The 24,195-nt window shown below is 40.9% G+C and overlaps 1 long non-coding RNA gene across 1 annotated transcript; it reads left to right on the top strand.

The window, feature by feature from the left end:
- Positions 1-2,175: 2,175 nt before the first annotated feature.
- LOC142077734 (uncharacterized) lies at positions 2,176-11,644 on the top strand. Its single transcript, XR_012671987.1, has 3 exons — positions 2,176-2,306; positions 9,456-9,774; positions 11,042-11,644. It is a non-coding gene; the product is annotated as an uncharacterized LOC142077734 (long non-coding RNA).
- The last annotated feature ends 12,551 nt before the right edge of the window (positions 11,645-24,195 follow it).

Below are 24,195 nucleotides of genomic sequence, written 5' to 3'. Positions count from 1 at the left end.
GACTCAACATACTGAGGTGTATTAAAACTGTTGGTAATGTTGATGGTGAAACATAAAACTTGCCTTAAAACTCAGATATTTATCAAAAGGTTTGCTAAGGTTCATGGGCCTTTTGAATGAACTTGAACAGAATTATGGCTTTGCAATGACATAATGAAAAAATTGTGGTGCAATATGAAATACAGTAAAACTCCTCACTTACAGAGGCAATTTTCAGCCAGGCAGCACCTATTACCTCCTGCATGTTAGTGAGACAAGCATATCACAGCCATTGTGCCTTTGAGAATCTCTCTTCTTCAAATAAAATAAAAGTTGCAATATAGAGCGTCTTTGCATCTCAGGTTTAAATGGCAGATTGTAATTAGTGTTTAGAGCATGCGAAATGTGACTTGGGGAATCTGCTGTGTACGGCTTACAAATTCTGATTAATTTTATAAAAAACTGTTTCATTCGGTGCCTCCATATGTGATGAGTCACCTAGAGCTGGCGAGATTCCTGACACATATTGCTTGTCCTGTCTGAAAAGATATCACAGATCTTCCACAGAAAGGTTGTTAGCATTAGGGACTGAGAACTGGTAAAACAATGCACGTGCTAAGGAAAAGAGTTAGAAAAATCTAGTTTGGCAATGCTATCTAAGGGAATGGGAGTGGGGAAATATATGTTGAATCTCTACACAAGAACAAAGACCAAAGGTGTAAAAGCAGGTTTAAAAGGATAAAGGCACAAATTTTTTATTAGATTTAGGATTTCATAATTTACTGTGAAGTCCTTTCCCATCCATCTGTCCTTGCTTCCTGAGCCTAGAAACATCCATGAGACAAGCTATGCCAAGAAAGGTCCATTATGAGGAATTCGCTCCCTTTTGTTGCTCCCACTCTTAGCCTCATTGCTCCCATCTACTCTTTCATTCCTCCTCTTGGTCTCACTTGGGTTAGAAATAGGAATCTACTGCAGAAGCAGTTGCTGTTGCTGCAGTATACTTTGAAGTCCTGCCAAAATGGCTCCTTAGCTCTGTGCTGGGACTACAAGACTGAACCTTTGTAGTAGTGGTGTGCTTTTAATGTCTTCTCACCTGGTATATGTTCCTGTTGTGATCATCCATAATGATCCTTCCGCAGGGTAAAAAAGGTAGCCTAGTTCTGGGAGGTCATGGAAGAATGGAGGGAAAAAATCACAGGATTTTTAGTAGCCCTCTTCAGACTCAATGCAGAGAAACTTCCAGCTACCTTGCAGAGGATATCCTACAATGCATATATTGCAGCTCTTTGCTGTATGATTTATTCAAAGGAAAAGAAACCCTGGATGATATAAATGATTTATACTAAAATAAAATCTGAGACTTTTTTTTTTCTCTCCTAGGAGATTAACACTGCTGGGAGCAACCTAAACCACGTAAAACACAGTTTAAAAATGCAGGGTTGAGTTTTTGTTTTTACCTGGCCTGTTATTCCTTATGAGAAGTTATCTTAATTTTACATAAAGCAAGACCGGAAATTATGGTAGAACAGTGACAGCATCTGGGACTTTCAGGCCTGTTTTAGCACCTCAAAAATCAGTTCCTAAAGCTGCTCACTGCACCTGCACCATCTTGAAGTGGATGTGACGGCTCCCACACTGTCCTCCAGAGAAAACCGTTCTCCTGAACAAAAATAAACATTAAGTGGTGCAAGAACGGTTTTGGTTCGTATCCTGTAGTGAGTAGAAGAGTTAGAATGGTAGAATCATAGAATCTTTTAGGTTGGAAAAGACCCTTAAGATCATCGAGTCCAACTGTAAAGCTAACACTACCAAGTCCACCACTAAACCATGTCCCTAAGCGCCATGAATGGAAGTTGAATGGAAGTTCCACTATGTGATGGATTCTGAAATTTTAAAATTTGGCTACATTCTGTATGAGAATTGAAGCAAAATGTTTTAAAATTCTCTGAAGGAAATTATTTTTGAAGTTGTATCAAGTCATTAGAAACATTTGTTTCAGGAAAATTGAGGTGTTTAATTTTGATGTTGACAATTTTTTTCACCACAAAATATAGTAATACACAATTAAAATATGCAAATTATAATAGATTTTTTAAAAGTAGTTTTAAAAAATAAAACACTTTGATCTGCATACACTGTGAAAGGAAATTCAACCTTCTTGACAATTTCCTTGCTTTTTTGCTTCCAGAATGAAATTCCAGGAAAACTGACCTGTTTTTACAAGGGTTTTGATGGTACTGCATATTCTCATGGAAAATGGCTCTTTGGGAGTGTCCCTGAGCAGCTCTGGTAATGAGTTTATCCATGAAACATTTGCTGAACAGGTAATGTCTACTGAATTGAATTACTGTGCTTCCTTTATAACACACTGATCTTTAGATTCATGATTTCATCTGTTTACTTTCCTGTTTTATGGCTAAAGTGAAACTAATCAAGGAATAAAAAAACAGGACAGAGCACTATATTGGCATGCAGTTTATGTTTTCTTATTTGCAGAGCTGCAAGCTTTTCAAAACTAAGGCAATAGAAAATCAACTGTTCTATTGAAGGATGCTGGGAATTGCTCTCACTCCCACCAGGGAAAAGTTTTATCTTTTGAAACATGGTTTGACTTTAGTTTTTATTATAATTAACTCAGCTAATAGAAGGAGGAAAAAAAAAATACCTGTCAAGAAATTAGCTGCAAGACCAGTCAGTTCATTAAAAGTAAATAAATAATAATAAAAAAAAATCACCCATTCTATCTCTGCAATATATCACAAAGTGGAGAAGAGATTATAAAGAGGAAAAATAAAGTGATTACTTTGATTCATTATAAGTTAGTGTAGTAAATTTTAGAAATGCTGTACTTCAAGTCATTCTAACAAAATAAAAGCCACAAGTCGCTCATTCACCTAGGTATATTCTGAATATTTCAAATTCATCTTTTTAGGAAATGTATGGCTTTGCTGTATAACTTCTTATCTTTTTCATTGCCTTGAAAAAGTAGAGCACTGAACTGGTAGGGGCAGGTGTATCAAAAATAATTGAAGTAGTAATCCTCACTCTGGCATCAATGCCCTTGCGATACCACTATAGGATACCACCAGTTGCTAACAGAGAATTCTTCTCATCACTGCTTAACAGTTTAGGGTTTTTTTGACCTTGCCTTCTAAGCTGCCTTCCCCTCACTGTTGTTTGCACTGCTAGGTAATTGTGTGCCGCGTGTGGCACAAGCACCGTGTAAGTACAGCCTCTGCCCCTGAGACCTTTCAATCAGATGGGAAACACGAGGAGTCAAAGACAAAACTTCACCTAGTGATTAACAGCAGGGTTGGCTTATGTGTAGCTTAATCACCATCAATTGTCTCCTGCCAGGAGAAGGAGAATTTTAAAGAAGGGCTTCCAGTAGATCACGGTTTTGGTATTTCTGTGCTCCTGTGTAATCTGCAGAGCAGTTGTATCCTGGGAATGTTATGCAAAAAGGCTCAGTGAGATTAAGGCATGTTCTGCATAGGGGATCCTGGAAAGATATCTTAACTGAAATTATACAGCGCTGCTGTAAAGAGGGAAGGAATAATCCAGTATCCATGTCCAGGATTGCACTTTGCTGGTGACACAGGGGATTTCCACAAGAGGAAAGACTCTTTGTCTTTACACTAAGGGTAGAAAAACACTGAAACTGAGTGTCTAGGGCAGCTTTGGAGTCCCCATCATGGGAATTAAAAAAAAAAAAGAATAGACCAAATACCTGTCAGAAAAAACAGAGGTAGTATAACAATGAAACCAAAGAGTGGAAAGATGATCTCCCAGGCCCGTTTCAAACCTATCCTCTATAATTCTGGGATGGCCATTTTATGAGCTTGTGGGTGAGGGCAGAGGGAAGTCAGCTCTTCCAACCAAACTGCAGCTGCTCATCCCTGACCGGGGCTGCTGCTCCCCGGGTCCGTTTGAAGGAAGCGCACACTGCAGACACGTAGTTTTTGCCCAGTGTAGTTCTCTCTAGATAACCTGAGTTTGCTCAAGGTTGGGTGTATTAGAGGTTTTCCAAAGTGTGTCCACCCATGCCACGTAGCACTTGGCCCTGTGTCTTTTCTGCGCTCTGCATGGCGTCCCTCTAGCCTAGGACACAGTCCCTAAGTTTCCTTTGCCAGAGCAGACATACTAGCGCGATTGATCTGACAGCAAGAATGACCTGGAGGGGCCAGACTTTTACCTAGCTTCGGAGAGCCTCGGGTATAGCCGATCACTAAGAGTGTGCAAGATGTCGAGTTCAATAACCGCCTGGCAGCTGAGCTTTGTAAAACTGCTGTCTCACGCGGAAAGGCAGATTGCCTTTGACCGGCACAGGCTCCTGGAAGAGCAGAGTCACTGCTCCCTCCAGGGACCTCCCAATTTCATTTCTCTGGACGGGGCTCCCCCAGCACAAAGGGATAAGGGACATTGAATGAGGCCACCGTGAGGTTACTTACTCTGAGCTCCCTCTGCAGCCCATTCTCCTAATCTGCTCCTTGCCTCCCAACGTGATAACATATTAGTATTGCCATTTTCTGGACAACTTTAATGACGCCAGGGGCTGTAACAGAGACAGCCAGGCCTCCTTATCTGTATGGGTCTTTAACAACAACTTTAGTAATTTGGATTTATATGAGTCTCCTGAGACATGTTAAATATTTTCCCTCGGGGTACTCCAGAGCTGTATTATGCCTGTAAATTTTGCTAGGGAGAGGGTAGGGTAGCTTGTCTTTCTGTGTGATACTCCAGTCTGCATGTTGGATTTCCATATGGTGTAAATACTGTCACTCCGTTAACTTCACAGCCATCTCCTCCTGAGACAGCTGCATCCCCTGGCTGCGTGCAGCAAAAATTAAGACTCGAATGAGAAGCATATGAGGGAAATTCAGATTCTGTAGGAAGAAATATCAGTGGGCCAGGGCAAACAACTTGCAAGAATGGAGTGCAAGGGGATATTTATCCTCCCAAACCAGACACTTTTGGCAGCAAAATTACTAAAGTTAACAAGTTGAAGGCCTTGTTGGATCCCAGCCGCTTATTTCTGGGATCAGCTCATTGGGCTCCAAATGTTCTGGCAGTAAAGACTAGGGGCTGGGACTTTATTTGCCCCCCTTATCTTTGACTATGAAGCTGCAATCTATTCTCCATACGCTTATCATTCTTCTCTTGCCTCTTCCACTTCCAGGTAGAATCACCGAGATGAACTTAGTTTAGGGCTAACAGTGAGACTGGTTAGGAACATGAACATCATACAGCTTTTCCTAATTAAGATTATTTAATGAGACGTCCAGATTGTGCACTGTCTTTGAGTTTAGTTGTGGAAGAAGTTCATGGTGCTAGTGTTTCTCTATGACACCTTTAATCATTTAGACTAAAACTATCTTACAGGCCACCTTTTTTACATTTCTTTGACTTGGCATTTGAGAATAAATGATTTGCTCAGGTTTGTAATTCCCACACATATTTTCCTGGGATTGAAGCACACAATATCTGTAAAAAGATCCTTTACTTCTAGAAGCACTCCTTCTTATTTTCTAGCAGCCCATACACTTGTTGACCTTCAGAACAGAGCTGTATGTATCACTGATTTTTTTTTGGTTCAGTGGTTCAACAACAAAAAAAGTCATTTTGGGTCAACCTGAAATGAAAATTTGTTTGGCTGCTTCTCTCCCAGCTCCTGAGAATCAAAACTGAAAATCATTTTGGATTGAAGGAAGTACCTTGTTTGACCCCAAATAACATGTTGGATAAATTTTATGCTGCTTTAGTAATGCAGAGGAAATTTGGGAGCAAAGTACTGAATTTACAAGGGAAATTCATTCAAAAAAGTGAATGTGTTCTTCTGTCTACCTCCTTTTTCTTGCCCCTTGAATCCCGATGTTTGCAGCAGCTTTTGGGGAAGTGGGAGACGCAGGTTCAAATTCCCCCTCCCTCTGATTTTAAATATAGATTTTCTATCTCTGTAACATGCCTATTGGTGCATTTCCGTCTCGCTTGCTGAAGCTGTTCCATTTTTTGTAAATAATTGAGTATTCATTTTGACAGACAGGGAAATAAATGTGAAAGCCTGGTTCTTTAGCTTGCTGGTTATGACATTTTAGCTTAGACGTATGAAAGTCAGTTGAAGTCCTTGCTGCAGTGATAGTTTAACCACTTCTGCTGGTTACAGGGCCTTTGAAAAGAGAGCTCATTCCTAGAAATATTGGAATGCCTAATGGTAAGAGTACTTTTTGCTAATAAGGGAGACTCCGAGTTCAAGTTCTGGTGCACACAGGGTAGGAAAGAAGTAGAAAACAGCCTCCTGCCCTCCAGCTACAAGTGCCTTCATTGGTGTGTATGCATGACGAGGGGCAGTACCACTCTTCACTATGTAGTTCTCGTGGAGCTGCTGTAGTGTTTTTGTAGCTTATGAAACGTTGCTTTCTCTGACCAACAGTGTTTGTCTAAGCTGAGTTGCACCCACAGACAGTTTCAGCTGCTCCAAAGTTTCAGCTTCATTTTTTTGGTGAAAAGAGACATCCAAGCAATGTCTACCATTCAGAGCTAATTCAGAGCTCTTAGATTTAACTTGATAGTTAGGATTTTTTTTGAGGTGCTAGTTGAGTGAAGGAGAGGCTATATAAGGTAATTATCAGGGTGTGCAGCTTGATGAGGTTTTCTGTATAAGTGAGTAACTGTGTGTGAATTAAAAATGTTCCAGTTTCAGTCTTGTTAGACTTTGAGACAGTCGTATTTTATAAATAGAAATAATGAATGTGATCAGAAAATGCTTATAAGCTCTTTGAAGATGTAAAGTGTTAAAAACAACAAAAAAAGAAATAGAAGGAGAAGTTCATGTCAAGGGAAAAGTCTTGAAAATTTTGACAGTTTGACAGACATTTCCCTTTCTGGGTGCTCCTGCAAGTGATATCCCAGACTTTGTTTTAAAGGCACACCAAGCAAATGCTGTGTGTACATACCAGTGAATTTATCTAAAATAAGGAAAGGATTTTAAAGACGACACATAACAACCTCCTGAACAATTATTTTACAATAAATAACTGAATGCAAAATGTTTTTAGGAGAGCACATGTTCAACATTCAGAGGACTGAAACAGACTGTATGGGTCACTGAGTCCACTCACTAGCAGTCATATTGAATCATGAAATTATGCTATTGAGGACAAGTCCAGAGAACACCTACTTCACACATCCTTATACCTGTTATCCAAAAATGCCTCCCAGCACCCCTATATTAATTAAAGACCTAGATTATAAGTATAACATATAGGTATAAAAGCCTTTACCAGTGTTTTGCTTTTTAGGGAAATCAGGACAGCTATATCTTGACATTATGCTTCAGAGGAAGGCAGAAACAACAGTGGTCCCTACGAGTTTAAAATGAGGAGAAAAAAAACAGCTGAAATTTGATGCAGACGACACCAAGTTGGGCGGGAGTGTTGATCTGCTGGAGGGTAGGAAGGCTCTGCAGAGGGACCTGGACAGGCTGGATCGATGGGCTGAGGCCAACTGTACGAGGTTCAACAAGGCCAAGTGCCGGGTCCTGCACTTCAGCCACAACAACCCCAGGCAACGCTACAGGCTTGGGGAAGAATGGCTGGAAAGCTGCCCAGAGGAAAAGGACCTGGGGGTGCTGATTGACAGCCGGCTGAACATGAGCCGGCAGTGTGCCCAGGTGGCCAAGAAGGCCAACGGCATCCTGGCCTGTATCAGGAATAGTGTGGCCAGCAGGAGCAGGGAGGTGATCGTGCCCCTGTACTCGGCACTGGTGAGGCCGCACCTCAAATACTGTGTTCAGTGTTGGGCCCCTCGCTACAAGAAGGACATGGAGGTGCTGGAGCGTGTCCAGAGGAGGGCAACGAAGCTTGTGAAGGGCCTGGAGCACAAGTCTTATGAGGCGTGGCTGAGGGAACTGGGGTTTAGTCTGGAGAAGAGGAGGCTGAGGGGAGACCTCATCACGCTCAACAACTACCTGAAAGGAGGTTGTAGCGAGGTGGGTGTTGGTCTCTTCTCCCAAGTAACAAGCGATAGGACAAGAGGAAATGGCCTCAAGTTGCGCCAAGGGAGGTTTAGATTGGACATTAGGAAAAATTTCTTTACTGAAAGAGTGGTCAGGCCTTGGAACAGGCTGCCCAGGGAAGTGATGGAGTCCCCATCCCTGGAAGTATTCAAAAGACGTGTAGATGAGGCCCTTAGGGACATGGTTTAGTGGACATGGTGTGTTGGGTTGACGGTTGGACACGATGATCTTAGAGGTCTTTTCCAACCTTAATGATTCTATGATTCTGTGATTCTATGGTTAATTTATGCCTGAGAACGTGAATCGGACTACAGATCTAGAAAGCATGGCAAAACACTTACCTACCTAAACTTGGTTTTATCACACCTTATTTTAGTTTTATCATACCTTATTTTTCTACCATGTAGAAGCCTACATTTGAGCTAGTCATAGAGACTACTTTAACAGAAGATGTACAAAAATAAGCATTTCTGGAAGACTCCTGGTGTTTTAGTATCTAACATATGTTGACATGGATTGTGCACTGGAAGAGACTGTAAAGGAAACATTTGCTCTCAGCTCAAATGTAGGTATCAGTACCGCAGGTGTCCAGGTTTGGACTGATGTACTGCACCCATTTTAGTTAAGCTTAATTTATTACATAAGAATGGCCGGACGCCCACCTAAGATGTTTCCCTGGCGCAACTGAGCCATCATTCTTAAAGTCTCTTTGTATCATAAGTGTCCTATCTTCATCACTTTTGTCTTCTTTATTTTTGCCAGGTCAGGGCATAGCAGACTAGCAAGGCAATGGAAGAGTTTGTTTTACAGGGCATTGATTCTGAGAAACTCTAAGGTAACGTAAAAAGAAAAAATGAAGAGAAAGAGAAGAAAATAGAAAGGGCAATAAACAGTCAGCTGTGTAAAATGTCCTATTATGTGATTTAAGATTATAGAGAAATAATAATCTTGAAGCACAAAATGTACCATTTTGCTTTATTGCTGAGAAACCCCAAATTTATCTGCTCTTGAGTTTAAAAAGTCAATTCTTTAATGAACAAGAAGCCCTGCTGGTGTTATATTCTCTCCCTTGTTTCTGTAGAGTTATATGCCAAGCTATTTTATTAAACTGAGAATGTAATACAACACTACTTAAAATTTTGGAACCTTACTTTATTAAAGCTAATATTCAGAGTTTATTGGGAGAATGAGAAGACAATTGTTTCAATTGCATTAAGGCAACAGTAATGTTCATTTCAACTTCCTTTTTAATTCTTGCTTTAACAGAACCCTATGCCAATCAAGGAAAACTCATTAATACAGTTAACAAGCATAACAACAGTTTTTCTTGTGGAATCAAGTAGGCAGAACTCTGCCACACATTGTCTTAGTCCAATGTCTTTTGCCTTTTCTTGTGCAGAGCTTATAGCTCTGTTTGGTATAACATTTTCTTGAATTAATTTCATAAGTATTTTCTCAGGATCTGATCCTGTCCCATTGTACAACAGTGAAGAAAAGGGCCTTTGGAGTATTTCACATGGTGTCTCTGCATTCTGTGGGCACAGATAGTATTCCTTCAGTGTGTCTTTCAAGAAGAGAAAAACCAACAAACCATGACAAAGGAGCAAAGGATGCAGAGAGGAGAAGCAATTATTCTGTCTCCCCAAATATCAGCCAGCTATTCTGGCCAGTGGGCTATGGCTGAGGATGGTGTATTTGTTGGAGGGCTGACATTTTTTGCACACCTTACAGGTATGTCAGAGACGGGCCTCCGCTATTGTGGACTCCTCATCATCCAGGTAAGGAGTTTCACCTTGAAACCATAACTGAAAAAATAAGAATGAAGATTTTAAAGTGCCTAAAGATATAGGACTTAAAGTCTCATTAGCTTTCAGTCAGGTATTAGTTGCTTTATGTAGAAGTCACCTCTTAAAATTTTTCCTATGTGCTTATTTCTGGCAAAATTGTATCCAGTCTTCCCAATTTATGCAGAAAATCTTCACAGATGTGCTATCTATCATCTGCAAAATTTCTTTTATCGTGACAAGCAAGGACTTCTCAGACACATAAAATAAGTGTTCTCTAATATCCACCGTGACATGAAAATGCTCTGCATTTTAACTAGAGGTCAGAAAATATGGCTGCAGAGGTTGATACTAGTGATTTCCTCCTTCAATAACATAATAGTTGCTTAAAACTGAGTGCAAACTGTAAGTAAATTGTTGAAAATAATGGCTCAGCATTTGATAGATTCACATATTCACATTTCCTTTAGTGGGTTTTTCCCCCAAAGACATTTGAATAATTGAGTTCTACTGGCAGGAAAACAAATTCTGAAGTTGTAAAAACGATATTGAAATTCACATACAGATGTACTTATGCCCAGATTATATAAACACTCACCAAATTGGGAAAATTAAATAAAGTCACGTGCTTTACCAGACCAATTACAATGTACCGATGCAGATCATGTAGCAAGCACTACTTATATCAAAGGCTCACAGGGAACTGTTCAGGCTCAATCCATAGTTAAAAATACTCACCAAAAGTGGTCAGAAGATTTTGATTAACAAATAAACTAGAAAGTAGATTTGCTAGCAGATATTCAGCAAGCAGAAAATGAGGTTACATTCAGCAGATGAATTATTCATTGTGAATTATTTGCTCAGTTCTAATAATTACAGAAGGGAAAAATTAATTAATGTTACAGCAAATACTTTAATTTTTATAATAAAAAGATTGATCACTGAAATGAGTCTCAAAAAGAGATTTCTAAATGAAAGAAAGAATGAGACATGATCAAGAATAATACGAAACTTCCACCTGAATAAAATTTACACCTGTGAGTAATTTTACACAGATATAATCCCATACAAATATAGTTTCAGTAAAGCACTTGGACATGGAAATAGTTTCTTACTTACTTTCCTTTGCATTATGTTTATGAGAAATGTCCTTTTTTTAACCGTGGTTTGCAGATGTATTCACAGGATAATATCCTAATTGTATTAAGTAGTTCTGATTATTTTGCTGATAACTTTATTGCCATTTCTTCACTTCTTGCAGTCACAGTCCTAGAAGCTTTGCTGAATGGAGGGATTCTCAGCAATGAAGCAACCATGAAATTAGGGTTGAAACCACTAAACTGACAGTATGGATCTCAATGGAGACTATCAAGAGCCTGGTGACAGGAAATCTTTGCACTGGCGTAGAAGGAACACACGTATTCAATCTTAAAGGGAAATAATGGAAAACAGTGACAGAAAAAGCTCCTTTATCTCAGCCACCCTCTTTACTGTTAAATCTTTTAAAAGAATAAATAGATCGCACTAGGGAAAGGAATGTCCATGTGGGAACAGTTTGTAATAGGGGAAACAATATTTAAGGGAAAGACATTTTAATTATTATATCAACAGCCTTACAGAAGGGTTATTTAGTTACAGAGATTAATTTATCAGAAAACTAATGTGTTGAGGCATTCACAACATTTATTGAAGCAAAATCTGCCTTTCTATCAAAGTGAAAATTTCCACAGAAAAGCGTGGCAATGAAATTTTTCATGTTTTCATGAAAATAAATTCTTTTTTTTCAATTTTGGCATCAAAAAGGGTTAAAAGACATATGTTTTAGAAGAAGAACTGAAATAATAATAAAATCGGTTTAGTTTGGTTTTGCTGACTTTTTTATCAAGTGCAAATCTTTTCCTGACCAAGTCTAATAGAACTCCCCGATAATTTCTGTAGGTTGTTTAAAACTTGAATATAAAATGCTCTTTGTCTGTGTAGCGCTGATTGAAAGGGATACATTTAATTCCTCTACTGTGTTGTTTAACGAACAGAAGTTCTGTGCCATAATACGTTATTAAACTCATAATTTTAATCTGTGTTCCAAAAACAGTTTGTGAAAACATGGGTTACCGTCAGCATCTAGCTACTTTCGAGCTGAGTAATTGTTTTGTGGTTATGACTCAAGAGGGTGAAAGGCAGGAGCAGCACCTGTCAACACGTGTATGCTGAAAGCTGTCCCAACAATACAGTGGTAACAGTGGGATTAGAGATCCACTATGCTGAGAAGCCTAGCGATATGTAGCAAGGGTGTCCCCGCCCCCCAAAATTTTCCACTATGATATAATCCAAAACCACAGCATCATCACGAAATGGAGAGGTTCTGTGATGGAAGGCAGGGATAATAAGACCTTACAGGTGTAGCCACACAAAATACTTACGTGCCTAGTTTCATAGGCTTATGTTTAAAAGTGAAAATTACATAAGAAACAAGGGACATTAAATATGTCAGTATCCCTACTGGCTACCTGCTTAAATGTTAGTCAAAGTACTTATTAATGCAGCCTGAATTCAAAGGGAGGCAAAAAGCTTCTTGAAATCAGAGTTCAAACAAATGCAGGCAAAAGGGCTTTCTGCAGACTCCTTTTCCTTCTTCCCAGGGAAGCTCTGGCCCTTGGGTCTGTCCAAATTTAGAATATGAGAAAGTCATAAAATTCTTTTTGTTCCTTCTTTGTGTGTGTGTGTGTGTGTGTGTATTTTGTGATTTCTGTCCCTCGTGGAGCAATTAGCCTCATCTGAGCTCTGGTACGGTTTCCCATGGCAGATCTCCACAGCAATCTCTGCAGTAGGTCAGACATCTGCTGAAGTCGCTTGCTTTTATGGTTTTCGTTTAACCCTTTTCTTTGCTACACGAGGCAGTCATACAGCAGGGCACCAAGAGGAATCAGAAGCATGGATGTTAATTCTACCCATCACAGTTCTTTGCAGAGCCTTGGATGTGATGTTTTAACCCTCTGAGCCTCATTTGGTGGGTATGCAATGTGACGATTCATGTTTTGAGTTTGAAGGTAGCATTTGGCCTCGGCAGCTCTCTTAGCCCTTTGCCTACCTGCCAGCCTCCTCTGCCAGCAGCGTGCGCCTGCTGCATCCCCACCATGCTCTTGTGAAGCATGTTGAAAGTCTCTCTGCCTGTCTACTACATTTTTCCTTTGCACATTTTTTTTTTTAGTGTAATTTTGCCTAGCCAGGGGCAGCTGTTAGATCTCTAATTGGCAGTGGAATACCTCTCAAATTACAGGACTGTACCACATATAAAATATCAGTGTTTCTGTCATACTGTGGCATGGCAACCAATACATTAACTCGGGAGGCTTTATGACATCAGGTGCTACAATTCATCCTTTTAATTTTCCTTAAAAATACAGCTTGAGAGGGGAGAGTTTTCAATCACAAAGCTACACATTTCATTAGTATTCTCATTACAGTTCATGCTATTTATTTATGGAGTGCTCAGAGGTGTGATAGATGCTATATGGCTCTGCAGACCTTAGGAGCAAGCTTTAGATATGACAAGGCAAGTGAGACCTGAACAATAGGAGAATCAGTCAATTTCTTTTCGTATTAATTGGATCTGGGAGGAAAACTGAAGGGGGGAAAAAACCCTCCGCTATTCAAGTACCTCTAAAACTTCCACCGACTTTAATGGCATTAGTATCGAGGCCTTAACTACAGCCTCATTCTCTTCGGGGAGCGATGACTGTAATTTCTCACTAAGACTCTGTAAAACCTCCTGCTTATTTTTCCTTTCTACACCTTTTCCAGTAAGATTTCTGTGTCAGTTTCCCAAGTGTGCCCAGTGGGGAAAGCCTGATTTTCACTTTCGGTGGATTGCTGATGCCTAACTAACAATAATAAAAGCAGTTTGTGTCCCTGAACCCTCCCAGGAATATTGCAGCTCGAATTGGGTGTTACGCATTGCAGCTCGGCCTTTTGGAAGCACCTATGGAAACAGAGCACGCCAACTTGTCAGCCGCTGCTCAATTCTTCAATTAAAATGTGAGCTGTCTTTTTTATAGTTCTGTGTTTTGTCTCCATTTCTTATTGCAGCACTTCTACCTGATGCAGGTTATTTTAACACTTGCTTTCTGGCAGTCAGTTATATATTGAGGATTTTTTGTCCTCTGGGAGGTGTGCTCTGTTGTTTTGATTGATTTTCACTCTTTTTATTACCTGCAAAATACTAGATTCTGAAAGTAATAGGAACCATCGTTAAATAGCATAGGAAATAAAAGATACTTTGGTTGTCTTAAGGCTGTTTCAATCTCCTTTTCCCTTTCTACAGAGGCACATAAGTTTGTCTATGGCTTAGCAAAAAAACCCCTTTTTTCAATGTAGAGCTTTTTTTGTCCTTTAAAGGCAAGCTTGAAAGGCTATATATTGTTTGAAGAGAATAAGAAAAATAAGTTAAGCTCCAAGAGTCTGCTTTATTCTGCCCACTACATTTATTCCTGCTGTTAGCAGGATTAAAATTTACTACTAGAGAGAGGCATAAATAAAGACATGTTCTTGGAAAATATATGCAAATGCGAACACACCTTTCAAAACCTCATTTGGCAGTTCAGATGCCTAAGTGCCTGAGCTGGAAGCTACTGTAAAATTGAGTGCAGGGTGGAGAAAATGCATACAAAGTAAGCCAGAGGCAGAACAAGGCTGCAATCCAGGTCCATGAAGTACCAGTCCAGGGCAGCATCCTTTAGGCTACGTTGCCATACATTTGCCTCGGTTGTGTTCGTGAGAGTGCACTTGTCTTTTCAGGATGGTCAAAATTTGCTGCCTGGGGAGCTGGATCTGGATTTTAGGACACAGTCCGCCTCTTAGGATTTGCTCCCTGCTGTTCTTCCAACAGTGGTAAATAACCTTGCAGGATGTGCTAGGGAAAAGTCAGATTGCTGCCAGGAAAGGAGGGAGACAAAGGGCTAAAGCTGCTTCTGGGAGGGGTGGGCAGCAGGTTGACAGCATCATTTTCCACGTCTGGTCCCAGGGGAGAAGGCTAACTAAGGGCAGGCTGTAGAGTTTGCATTTGGAGTCCACCAAAATCAATAACGTACGTCTGTATTCAGCACCAGGATTTTCAGGGTCGGTAATTTAATATGGCTCTGAAATCTTCCTGTACAAATATCCCAGCTGCAATCGTTTGAAAATTGCCTGACCTGTCAGGCCTTGACACGCAGCATTGTTGGGAGCAGATTCTCTGGGGATCACTTTAAATTATACCCGGATAATTAGCTGCCGGAGGGCTGGGCGTGCCTTTATCACACAGGAACGGTACAGGCACTCCATGCCATTCCTGAGTCCTGCTGCTGGCCTCGCTGGGAAACAGAGACATGACCGAGGAAATGGTGTGGTGGCTGATGCACCCTGTTAAATGGGTGCTTGATCTCTTTTCTGGGCACCTTGTGATATTAAAGGCTGGTGTAATTTAAAACAACCTGTGGACTGCTCAAACACAGGCCAAGGGAATGCCTTTCACAAAGCGACAGACCTTTTGTACAACAGCCTCAACCTATGCAATTTGATTGCACCTGAGGAACCGACCCTTTGAATGACAAGGGCAATGACCTGAACCTGGCTTAAAGTAGACTGAAAGCTGGTTTTAATCCTTCCATTATTTCCTCCCAGAATGATTTCTAATCAGAGGGGCCAACCTGTGAAAAGTGTAGCTAGTTAGCATATATTTCATTCTTCCTTATGTGTTTATTTGCATTGTTTTCCGGGCATGTGAATGAATGATGTGAATAATCTGGTTTGAATGCTTCAGTGACTGGGTCTTTTAAATAAAACCAAGAGGGGATTGATCAGTGTCACGAAAGAGCCAAAGAACCCCTTAAGCAGCAGCTCACATAACTGTGGATTGCATAATTCAAAGCTGTCCTGGGGCATCTTTAAATGATGCATAGATTTTGTTTTCTTACTTTACATTTTTGAGAGGAGAAAGTTAGATGAAAGTTTTGCATTGGCCACAGTGTCACTGACAGATGTGAAGTGTTTTCCTTGAAAGAGAAGTAATGCCGCGCCTGCCTGCTTGCTTAGAGTGAGGGGGGAAATTAGCTCAGCTACGTTCAATAAGAGACGCTGTCTGAGCGATGCTTTCTCCCTGGTTAATTAAGATACGTGTTGAAAAGGTAATACAGGGAGACAAGTTCAAGCCTTTTAAAGTCACTATTAGATATTGTTAGCGAGGACTGTGTGAGCAGTCCTGGTTTGCTGGGGAGGGGATTTGCAAACCAAATTGTGGTCCGGTGCAGGAGGGCTGCCAGAGTCTTGCTGAACTCACTGAATGCTGCTCCGTGCAACAAAACCCGCCGTGCTGGGCATCAGATGGTGCGAGGCAGAAGGAACGGCGAAGAAATCCAAGATAATGATTTTATTTGTTCAGGACATTTAAGTTTTTTAAATCGGCAAATTAAGACAACGTAATTAGTTAACAACAAACCGTATTTGCTTAGCCTGTGAGTCTGAAGAACTGGCATCATTAAAATAGGACCTGTGGGTTATGTTTAATTACCGCATTTTTAATTTTCTGCCTTTTAAAACTGAAGTCAAAGTTTAACAAGTTGATATTTATGAGAGAGGAGATTTTAATTTACAGCACGAGCCCTCCTGGCGAGCAGCAGCGGTTTTTGCCCAAAAGCCACTAGGTGGCACAGCCCGCTCGCAAGTGGCTCCCGGGCGGCGCCGGGGCTGGGGCTGCGGCAGCCGCAGCTGAGAGACGTGTAAAAACCAGCCGGAGAAACGGCCAAGCATGAGAAATTATGATGGAGGCAAGAAGACCCTTCAGGTATGGAGCCACAGTCTTGGCTCCCGCCGGCAAACGGAGGTGGAGGCCTTGGTGTAGCAGAGAAATGAATGGTTCTTGTAAGTGGCGGTGTTCAGTGAGGGGATGGAGGGAGAAGGTGTCTGCGTGATCTTGCACCGCTGTCTGAAGATATTATACATCTTGTGTGTGCGTGTGTGACTGGCAATGCGGTATTCAGTCACTGACTTGCTTTCAATCTGCAGCTCCTTTTGCAGTTGGCTTAGAGATATCGTAGGGGTTGATAAACCTCTGAGTAAGAAAGGTGGGACAAAAACCCCAAGCTATTGTGCGTAACACATATGTTTTTTGGCATGCTACAGGATTGCAGCAAAGTGATAGTGGTCATACAGTGATCCATTCTTGAATGCCCTTTCTGTGATCACTTTGGGGCAGAGACTGGCTTTGTTTATGTTTGGGGCAGTGGTAAGTGTGGTGACAGTGCTTAAACAGCACATGGCATTTCATAGCGGAGCCTAATTTTAAGCACACTTCAGTGATAAGCTGCCAATAGATTAACATGGGGGATCCCACAAAATTATACCCTGTAGCTTGTAATAAAATCCATTTTCCAAAGCAACATGCATTTGAAGAGAGGAGGGGATGGCAAATACACTTGTTTGTTTACCCATTTAAACAAAAAATATCCTTTCAAAGCATGGAAAGGAACTTGGCAAGCGAGCTGATGGGAGAGGCCAGATTCCCTGATGTGTAAGGGGATTGCTGCCCTGTGAGTGGGGCTATGGGTCCCCTGTGGAGCATCCCTTGGATGCAAGGAATCTCCTGTATGTCCTCAGATACAGGGGATTTCTAGACACCTCTGCATCTCTGTGCTGCCTTATGACAGTACAGAGGGTAGTCTGGCAGAAGGGAAGGATCGAGGCGAACCTCCGGTCTCTTGTAACAGTTGTGGTGTCCCTGGTGGGAGCTCGCAACAGAAGCACCGTGAAGGGGCTGTCAGGCAGCAGCTCTGAGAGAGTTTCTGCATAGCAAATTGGGAGGGTGATTGAGGCACTGATAAGCTGGTTGTCTTCCTGGGGGTTTGGGGCTTACTGCCAGACTGAACAGTCTGGGGTGTGCATATCTGTCTTTCCCAAAACAAGTAATAGGGTATCACACCCGCATGTTGCTTAGTTCCTGTCAGTATAGGATTTCATCCTGTATTTTCTGATCCTGAAGGCTGTATTGCAGGTGGGTTAGGTCATTCAGGTACAGACAGCAAGGCAGGATCCTGAAACCAAGCTTTTTCCTCTTCCTCAGAGATTCGGGGAAAAGATGAGCTCAGAGCTTGTGTGTATCTAAAGTGCTGGTGCAATCCCAACATCCCCACAGCTATCAAATATTGGTGTGACTGGAGCACAAGGACTGAGCCTGGCATACATGCATCTACAACTTACACAAACCTCCCATTTCCAAGGTATGAGGTACTCGGAAGTGAGTTCAGTCTTCACTCTTGAAGCTGTGTTACCAGGCAGGTGACAAGATCCCATGGGCCACCAAAAAATCACTGAGGCATGGCCCAGGGGTTAGTGTACACACATGGGAGAGGTTGTTTTTGATTGCAGACCTTCTTCAGGTTTTTGGTGGCTTTTTTTTTTTTAATGCAGTGCCTGTTTCATGTAGAGTATGTGTTAAATTTTTCATACTGTATCATGGATGCTTATGGCAACATGCCAGGAGCTCATCAGGCGATCTCTGGCAGGAAGAGCACAGCAATATTCAGATGGGGAATGAATGACATCAGAAGCTGAAAACGATCCCAAAGCTTCCGTCGGTGTGGGAGCAGGACTGTAGCCCAGAGCTGCTGGCAGAGCAAAGACCCCCATCATAAAATGCCATTTGTAGTCTATTGTACTTTGCACTCTCTCCTGAATGCTGAAACTTTAACAGTAAGACCCACTTAATCAAAATACATGCAATCATAACCTGGCTTTTAAACAACTTTTGGAATTTGCACAGTAAAATCAAAATCACATAAAGATTTTTTAACAGGAAGACTGGAGGTTAAAAAATGACTGAGACAAAGTAGTAAGAAAACTAAACATCAGACTGTATCACAATCAATCATTTCAGTATAATTGAACTCAGAAAATATACATTCTCTCACTTGTACATTGGAATTTTGTTTATAAGGATATCACATTCACTACAAAGTAGTTGCATTTCACTGTGTATAGCTCCATGGTTTCACAGCACAACTTACTGCATTGCAATTAAGGCGCTTTTTTTTTGCCCTTTTTTTTTTTTTTTTTTTAAACAGTCAGGCTAGTGTTTTGTTCCTATGAGTATAGGATTTCAGCCTGTATTCTTGGTCCTGAAGGCAAACCATCCTGGGCAGTATGAAGGGGTTAGGCATAGATCAGGCAGGAATTAACAGGTTAGTTACTTTCAAGTGATTGAGCTTTAAACAGCATTTGGATTATCCCATGCAAAAGCACCTCAAGCTGTAAATCACAGTGGTAAAACACAGTGATTCCTGAGGGTATATCAATTGCAAACCTTCCCTAATGATTTTAAAATCTCCCAAATGAATTGGTGTATTGACAGAACTCTGTCCACAGTGGGGAATATTTGTAGTTCAACAGATATAAATCCTAGAACAGTTGAATAATCTTACACTAAAATCAACTCTGTAAATGTTAGACACATCCACTGTACGTTCTCCAACCGTATTAGTTTATTTAATAGCTCTAACAGAGAAATGCTATCTATTACTGCTGACTCTGCTGGCAGGCTCACCACAAGAGGACGTGCATCTCAGGAAGCTGCAGCCATCCCACCCCATTCACGGATCTGGTACCAAGCGGTTGTGTAGGCACCCGGCTGCGCACGCTGGATGAAGGCGCTGGGAGGTTCCTGCTCCAGCTCTGATGGGGAGAGCAGGCATCAGTTTTATATTAACATATTGTTGATCCTCTGCCTCCTGACAATTCACCTTTTCTGACTGTCTGAGCCCTTTCGTTTTTAACCCAGAGTCCTTGCTCTAAACATAATTTTGGAGGAAAATAAAAGAAACCCACCACATACTGGCAGCTGTTAAATTGTACTATCTACAACAACTTGAGTGCAAATAGGTGCATCAGAAGTATTGCTGGTATGAAAGAGTCCTAACTGATGGAAAGAGGGCAGATTTATGCTGGAGGTTGGGGTTCTCACGGTGCAGTATTCAGCTATGGTAGTGACAAGCGTTGATAGATTTAAAAGTGACATCTTTCATAGTGTGAGTAAGTGTAACATGCTGCATATGGCTTTAAGAAAACATTTCTTTTAATGAAATTACATACATAATTAATGTTCTGGACCTCATTATGCATGAACAGTGGAATAGTTCTGAACTATTCAAGACATCTGTCTAAACAAATCAATGAAAAGTCTTGGTGATCTTTACTAAAGAAACCTCTTACGATCCGAATGTAAGATTTTCCTGTTACGCACAATGATCTTGTTGCTGCCTTTAACTTTAACTTTTATAGAGAATGCATTAATGTGGTAATGGCATCATCAAACTTCCCTGCATTGTAATTACAAAGATCTGGTAGGGGTATATCCTTTTTCTAAACAATGTCACATCATTTTATGCTGATCCCTGATCCCACTTTCAATATATCTAGGATTACTGTACTGAACAGTACATAAAGCAAACATTCCCTGCAATCAATACTATAAAGGCCTGTCTGAGTCAGCTGCAAGTGCACTTCAGAAACTGCCTCTTCTTAAATCATGGCATGGCATTGGAGATCAAACAAAGTACTGAAGATGCTAGTCCCTGAATTTACATCTCAGGGTTTCACAAAAGGGCATTTACAGTAGAAGACCGGCAAAAACTCACATACCCTGCACTGTAAGAGAAATGACAAAGTCTGTTTATTCATCCTTGTGCTCAAATGGCCTGTTCAAAATCTCACTGAAGTTAATAAAGAGACTCTGACTTGAATTACAATGGGTTTTGGATTAGACATTTATTAAAATAGGTGTAAATATTTCTATTTGCTAATGTAAAATTTCTCTCTAAGCAATTACACTTACCAAGTCCTCAAGATGTTGAAATTTAAGGGTATAATTGAAGTTTATGAATTGTTTTATGTTCTGAGAATGTAGTGGCATTTTAGTTTTGGCTATCTCTTATTTTTTACCACCTATCTGTGGTCCATGTAAATAAAAGCCATATACACAGACACTTAGACATTCTCTACTATTTGCACATTACCATTGATAAATACAGAAGATATCTTGCTCTCTCCTCCCCTTCTCCAGGTTCATTCTTCAACGTCTTTCTTTACTACACAGATAATAGCAAGAAATAAAATGATGATTGTCTTCTGGAATTAAAAGACACAAATCTCAAAAATATTGCTAAACAGAAAGTGAAAACTGGGTAAACTTATATTAAAAACATGTGAACAATCTCAAATGAAGTGTGCATATCTTCACTGAGGACATATATACCTATTACAGGAGATGGTTGCTTACACTAACACATTGAGGCGTGCATAAAGTTCTCACAGTATCTAGCCCTGGTCAAAACATGGCACTTTCATCTCATGGGAAACTCTTTCATTTCAAACTGTGCATTACAAAGTTGAAAACTGAACATATTTTTAGTGATGGGAGTACCGGAAAACATTTGGTAGAGTACTATAAGTCTCCCTGGACTTCCCCTGGGAAGGGTTAATTAGCATGCCTAATATTCAGAGTGTAATTCCCTCCCTGGGCTAGACTTCCCAATGCACTGACAGGCCTCTGCCTGTTGTTTTGAGCCGTGTCTTCTCCACTCCCTCTGCTCCTGGGGGGATAAAGCTTAGTGGAGGATCCCAGACAATAAAAGAAACAGGACATTGACACTAAAACTCTCATGAGGGACAGCAGGAGCCAAGACAAATGCAGCTTTGTATGTATCGCTTATAGAGAAATACCTCATTTAGGGGTGATAAGTTGAAATATTTTTAGCCTTCTTTCTCAAGAAAACACATCTTTTGTGACTGTGCTCATTGTCTGTCTAGTCATTCATCTTTCAGTCATTTCCCCCAGAGCAGTAACTTTTGAACTTTTTTGGCAATGGTGATCCTAGCACTAAAAAAAAAAAAAAAATTCAGTCCCTACATGTTTCTTGAACATAGGCAGCTATGTAGAGAAAGGGGGCCTACGTCAGTGACCCACGGAGGGAACATGTTGCTGCGAGGCAAACAGTTATCATCTGCTGTGCTTCACCATGAGGATGCCCATCACCAAACTCATCAGTCAGAGCATACCATAAATAGGGACAAAACTACAGTTAAAGGTACTGTAAGGAGAAAGTGGGTAAAACTCAAAGAGAAAGGTAGGGTTGTTATGGGAAAACACTGGGGGTATGGGATGCAGTTAAGGATTTTAAAAGAACACGTAGATATGATATGAAGATGACTGGGAATGTAAGAAATGTATGGAAATATATTTCAGTAGTCTGTTCACTCACTTCTCATTGAATATTGCGCTTGTTTGCCGTATCCAAAGCAGTGTATTTAAATCTGAAACTGGGTGTATATGTATTTGTTGTTTTGGATCAGATTAACCCCAAACACGTTTTTATTGACCCAAACTGAAACATGTCACTATAGATGAACCTCGTCTGACCAAGTATAAACACCTACCGTGCAGAATTTGCTACCAGCCTCGGCCCTCTGCACTCCCTTTTTAATCAGTGGAAGCTGTAGACCCTTCTAAGGAGTGATTCATGTCTCAGACATTCATTTTCCTAATGGAAAATTGGAAAGCTTCAGCACTCTTGAAACTCTCTGTCAGGCATTTAGAAAACTCTCAATAAACTCCAGTTATTTCTGTGTCCAAGGTAATGGTTCTCTATATACTTCATTCTGAACGTGGGGTTTGTTAGAAAATGCTGAATTTCTAATGGCAACTACTTTATGTTCTGAGTGACATCCTTTAAAGTTCAGAGGAGGAAGATCTCCATTTTGCATAGCAAAAGACTCGTCATAATTGATTGGTGTCAGCAGAAACAGGTAGACAGGCAGCACAAATGTGGAAAATAACTGAATAATAGGAATGACGTCCAGAATTCCAGGAGAGACAATATGTCATAAAAATTGATGTAAGATGTATAAGGAGATGCACTCACCGAGCTCAGACATGAATCTACACAGACACTGCTGCTGTGTACCACTTTTACAAGAGCGGCAGTACGTTATCACTTCTACCTATACCTGAAGAAGAAATAACACGTACCCCATAAATGAGAGAGATACCCCTCTCTTCCATATGAGAAGAACATAAGTTATCTTGGCATTTATTTCTACGTTTGGTGCTGGACCAGCTCAATTTGTTACTGGTTACAGATCCAGACAGCATGGATTTCAGTACCAGTCCAGGCACTGCAAAAGCACTGGGCGCTCCCTAAAACAGCCTTGCAGAAATCCTCTTTCCAGAGCAAATGTGTTTATATAAGCCAATACAAAAGCAAAACAGAAGAAGGGCAGCATACTCAACTACAACTTCCTTATGAATTCCCTTTTTCTGAGTTTTCTTTAAAAGAGAGTACAGAGAGTAAGAGAGATATTTGCTCGAAACATAATACATACTAATACTTAAGTTTTCATTAATACCATGCGGCTAACTGAAGATGCCAGCCACATTTCATTACCTATCATGAACTAATGCCAGCACCAAAGCATTTTATTGTTACCAATCATGGGGAAAGTCTTAATAAATAATGGAGTCAAAGGTCTCAATTACTTGCTCTGGACCTCTCTGTGTGCATGCTCAGTCTTCATTCCTGTTTGCAGGGTCTTAATGCAGGTCTAAGCTACACTCAGTCCAAGACACCTGCTATTGTCAGAGGACGTGAAGAAAAACACTTCCCACACATGCGTTAGTAGTATTTCCAGAGACCTAACTCCGGTTTAGTCTTCCTACTGCTCCCTGCTGTAACCACCTCAGAGAGAGGACACCGTACTCTTCACAGTCTTCACAGTCTTTCCTGTGGAGGACTTAAGCTTTACACAGAAGTTTCATCTACCCTTCACTCTGACCTTAAATTGCCATCCGATCTGGATAGGCTAGGGCTGTAGAACCAAAAACATTCTGAAGGTTTGCAGTTTTGTGCAGACTTAGAAAAGAGGACTGCAAAAGATATTGAGACTTCACCACGTCTCCCATTCAGAACATGCCAATGGTTTCCAGCATTACTGTGATTTCACTGCTAGTCTGGAGCTGGAAGAAGACCAGAGTCCCGATTTCATATCAATCACCTGTTGCTTCTGTTGATGATAGACTGACAGTGCAGAAATATTCTGAGTCCAAACATGGGAGGTAGCTACCAGCTCTGAATGTGTCAATATTGTCACAAAGTCCATGATACCAGATTTATTCCCTGCTTTGCTCCATCCTGGGAGGGCCAGACCAGACCAGCTCTGTGCCACCTCACTATGCGTTTGTCTCCTCACCCCAGTACCTTTCGTCACTAGTCTAAAGAAGGAGATAGATTAGCATTGGACACAGCTCTTCCCCCACCTCCTGATTCATAAAATTTACCGTACCCCAGTGAAATGCTGGCACAGAGCTGCTGTGTATGTTAGGTCAGTTGGTCCCCG

This window comes from Calonectris borealis, chromosome 1, assembly GCF_964195595.1.
Source record: "Calonectris borealis chromosome 1, bCalBor7.hap1.2, whole genome shotgun sequence".
NCBI classification, from domain to species: Eukaryota; Metazoa; Chordata; class Aves; order Procellariiformes; family Procellariidae; genus Calonectris; species Calonectris borealis.
Note: the sequence above shows the minus strand (reverse complement) of the source record. Positions and strands in the feature narration are given on the sequence as shown.